This window comes from Schistosoma mansoni, chromosome 5 (assembly GCF_000237925.1).
Source record: "Schistosoma mansoni strain Puerto Rico chromosome 5, complete genome".
NCBI classification, from domain to species: Eukaryota; Metazoa; Platyhelminthes; class Trematoda; order Strigeidida; family Schistosomatidae; genus Schistosoma; species Schistosoma mansoni.
The window spans coordinates 3,469,940-3,474,934 of record NC_031499.1 but is presented as its reverse complement, the minus strand read 5'-3'; the positions used below and the strand labels follow the sequence as shown (position 1 = coordinate 3,474,934).

At 33.5% G+C, this 4,995-nt stretch overlaps 1 non-coding gene across 1 annotated transcript; it reads left to right on the top strand.

The window, feature by feature from the left end:
- Positions 1-4,497: 4,497 nt before the first annotated feature.
- On the top strand, positions 4,498-4,567 carry Smp_tRNA_01680_Pseudo_CGA.1.1. The gene has a single exon. It is a non-coding gene (tRNA).
- Positions 4,568-4,995: the final 428 nt, after the last annotated feature.

Here is a 4,995-nt window from a genome sequence, read left to right as displayed (position 1 = left end):
TAGTTTCTTGTTCTTTCAGTAGATCCTGTAGAGCTTGGAACCTGTTGTTGAGAGTTATCTTGAATTCATGGAGCTTGTCAAACTCCATCAAAATCATCCACCTGAGCTACAAATCTTCTCCACCATTTCAACTACATTTTGTTAATATTTAATAATTAATTAATATGTACAGATATCAGTCCTATAAGAGATTCATTATGAGTCTATTAGGTTACTAGTTGTATCTATACTTTCAACATTATGTGACATGATTATGGATTACGTAATAAACAGTAGTTCCTTTAAGATTAACGATATGTCTTAATGATGAATGTTATTTAAACACCAATCTTATACATAAAATAAAATATGAAATCTTTCTAAAATACTCCTCATTGTAATAATGAATCCAGTGAGCATCAACCAATCAGAAAACGCTGCTGTCTTTCGTCATGGTAACCATGGTTTCCATTTACTTATTTACAAATAAAAAATGAGATTACAGTATTTATAGAACTTCCGTTTTGTTGAGAACATTTTATTTAAATATTTTCTATTATGGAGTTTTGAAGTTACGAAAGTCTCGTCAATGTTCAATTCATTGTATATATTTTGTCATAGTAACTTAGCCATTGTATCCGTTTGAATCTCATCATTTGGTTTAAATATAAAAAGGAATCAAAATAGTTATTGTATTAGGGTATTTTTTACTGGATATCTATACGTTGTTACTTATTCATCTATATTAATACTTAAAGATGTTAATGATATAGGAAGAAACATTAGTGTCCGGTAAGATAGTACTCTATTCAATCTTATGAACAAGCATAAGTTCTGTATTAAAGTAAATAGAGTGAGTTTTAAACTCAGTATTGAGAATTTGTAAAGATTGTTTGTGTTTTTGGTAGTTTACAAAAGGAAATGATGCTAGCTAGATATCCATTGAAAATCAAGAAGTATTAAACTGTTGTCGTGTGAAGACTTTTCAGCAGTGCTCATTTATGACTTTACCAATGGGGATCGAACTCAGGACACTTAGATATCATTATAAGATCTTCACCTTTAAATTGTTGTATTGACACTCATTGGATGTACAAATTTTGATATAAATCATTTCGTGACATTGCACATTCAATGCTACTAGTAGGTAACTGGCTTAGCCTGGCATAGTTTAATTCAACTAGTCAAAATTACTCACTAGAATTCATGAAATTACAGAATGAGATTAGAGTTGATTTTCTTGTACAAGGATTGAACTGTTAACTGACTTGGATAAATCTTTTAGATAGATAACCATTCAGGATATTGTTCACATATGTGTTTAGCAAGTGTATGTATAAGTAATATGCTGGACATTTTATTCTTAACTAACTTAGTGCTACTTTCTTACTGATACTCTGAGTCTACTTTCTAGAATTAAAGGCACTTTTTTATGGTTTCTTTGAATTCGAACTTAAGTTCCGGTAGTATTATATCTGTTACTGTTATGTCCACAGAATGCTTAAATGACTCTTATTTGACACAAGGAAACTTTGAATCCGACGGTGTGTAGTGAAAAAACAAAGACTTTTGACATGAATTTATATGACCCCTAAAATAAATCATACTCATATCTGAATACACTAAATTTTAACAGCTAGATTGTAGTAAACGAGAACTCAAGTGCAGACAAACAAATGTAAATACATGTAATTCAACATTATAGAATACCTGGGTAAAATCTGAGAACCATACAGTGATACTTCATATCCAAAATATCCATCAATTGTCTCAGACTTTGTTATTCTTTCATTTCCATTTTTAATCACTCTCTGTTCTCTTTCTCTTCGATTTTCTAAGCCTTCTGCCACCAGGCATTTCACTTTCGATTGATGATACATATTACTTATATCTATCGACATCAGTAGCACACACCACAAGGTCAGCAGTTAGATCAATAACTTATTATGTACATACAAATTTACAATAATATACCATTTTTTTTCTTATTCTGTCATATCAAGCAACTTGTGAAGATTTTATCAATTCCGAAAGTAATTTTCATGACAAATTGATATTAGTTATGGAAATAATAAAAACCTAGAAAAATTGAACATGTCTTTGATTCAAGTGATGATAGTCCATAAATCTGAACAGAAAGAAGCTTGTGATCTTCAGATTTCTGAACATTCATAACATCGTGAGATGATGGCTGACTAGAAATCATAAATTTCATTACAGTAGCTGGAAAGTATATTGCTCTGTATTTATGTATAGATTTCGTAAATATAGGTCTTGCGATAACTTTTGTACTAGCCATCCAATACAGACGCTGTTGAAAACGAATTAATTCTGACCCCCAAAAATGGAGAATGTTTATTCAACCCTGTTTCATTTGCTGTTTTGTTGTATATCTAGAAATGCCTTATATTGTATACTCAAGCACCTGGGTTAGATCAATTGAGTTAAAATCTTTTACAAATCTCAAACTAAGACATAAAATCTGTTCATTGATCCCTAATTTTTTAAGATTTTGTAGTTTACATTAGTTCTTGATGCCAACCTACTTTCAAATTTGATGTACTTTTTTGTTCAATAAATATGCTAATTGAAATAGGAACCAAATGAATTGAAAATTGTAGCGTACAACAATCTTATCCATTTCGAAATAATCCTCATTTCTCCTAAAACATTTTTGTTCCATTTTTGTTTTGTATCGTTCAAGACATTCCTGGAAGTTTTCAAAAAAGTATTTTGATATTTTGTTGAAATTGTTTACATGATTGTTTTTTTCTCAATTTCTATTCATCAGTAATGATACTAATAATGAAACAGCAAATGAAAAACATAATAGAATAAATACATTTAATGTTTACATTAACAGACGAGATTGACAGTCTACTTTCAGTTTGATAATCATTGGATTCCTGACTATTTTAACTTATGATTTATTTGAACATATAAATATTGGTATAAAGAAGCACTGAATACTAATGCGCCACAAGTGAGTGGGCTGTAATACTGCCTGAGTGCCCAGACTAAAACAACTGGTTCCCTTAGGAGGCCACACCCGGAGCCTTCGATCTAAAGCTCTGATCCATAAAGCAGTGTAGCAACGTTAGGAGATACAGTACCATGGTATCAGGTGAACAATAATTGGTTCATACGCCATTTGTTCTCTCGAGATCATAGAGCCCATGTGAACCATTGGTTTAGAAAGAGGGGTTTCCAACTGCCCTCGATGGACCCTCTGTTTCCACCGGCCAATTTAAAGCACTGCACATCCGCTTTCTCTCCTTTCGGTTTCGTAAACAACACACCATCGGCGAAAAGGCAGTAAGTAAAACTTGCCTGCTAGTGGCTGTATACTCATAATCATGTGAGAGTATTTCGACAGAGAGAACTGACTCTCTCCACCCTCAGCCGTACTAGGGCATTTGAAAGGAAGAGAGGTACTTTTTAACCGGAATCCTGAAACTCACTAGCAAATAACTACTTTCCTTCATACATTATCCTCCTCAAAAGTTTTTTTTCCCAAGTTTCATTAAAGATCCTCATAGATTATTCACCTAATAATATCTTCTTTATATAGTTAAGATCGTGAGTCAGTTGAGGCTAGACCACCATGGAAAACCTGAAAGCATTGGACGGTCGTTTCGTCCTATTGTGGAACTCCTCAGCAGCGCGCATCCATGAACTCGCAATGAGACATCGAACCCAGGACCTACCAGTCTCGCACCAGAGCAATTAACCGATAGACCACTGAGCCGGCATCCAACGGTGTTAATGTCTAACCTCAACCAATCCACGAAATTGCGCGACCAACCCCGCGAGGCGGGGTCGTCGATGCGTACTGCCACTGAGGAGTCCCATAATAGGATGAAACGGCCGTCCAGTGCTTCCAGGTTTTCCACAGTGGTTTAACTTCAATTGACTCATGATATTAACTATATAAAATTACTAAAATCTCCGCAAAACTCCCTTGGGATAATGTCTTCTTTGTTGTTTTTTTTGTTGTTATATAGAAATTATCCTCTTAATATGTACAATATTTTGTATGTTATGGATAAGTACAAGTTTTACCCATTTCTATCCCGTACAATATAAACAAAATGAATTAGAATATGAACGTGGTATTGGACAAGTACATATTGGTGGATTATTATTATTATTTATAATACATTTAATACATATAACATTACGTTGTATATCAATTGCATTATTTACTGGAAGATTTTATTTATTTATATTCATTATATTAATTGGACATTATTTAATTGTTTTAATAACAATTCTAATTGCTAGACAATATACTAATCGGTTAGATCATTTAAATCATCAAGCTAATAAAGTAAGTTTTCATTGGTTAACTTCCTTTTGTTTTGTTTTGTTTAAAGCAATTAGTCCCTTTGATAACTTTCGATAGTGGAGTTCAAAACCACGTCTGTTGTGAGATAGGAACTCACTGGAGAAAATTGGTGAATGGTTGCTCAACTTCGTGGATCAGTTGAAGTTAAACATTAACACCGTTGGATGCCAGCTCAGTGGTCTATCGGTTAAGGGCTTCGGCTCGAGACTGGTAGGTCCTGGGTTCGAATCTCGCGAGAGCGGGTTCGTGGATGCGCACTGCTGAGGAGTCCCATAATAGGACGAAACGGCCGTCCAGTGTTTCCAGGTTTTCCATGTTGGTCTAGCTTTAATTGACTCACGCTTTCAACTATGATAAATACTAAATCTCCACAAAACCCCTTCTATAATAATAAGAAGATGAAGATTATCAGAACTATGTGATAAGATATTAGCGCAATATATTTCGAACAATCTGATCATACATATAATATACTTGTTAAGAACATTTATATATATAAAAAAATAAAAGGTCAACTAGATTAGAAATGGGGAAAGTTCATGGTACAGTGAGACCTACTGTAGCCTTGGTGGAGAGAAAGACTGTCTACATCACCTTACCATTTAGAGGTGATGCAAATAGCCTTTTATTGAAACAAAGGATTAAATTAGTCATCAACAAAACGTATT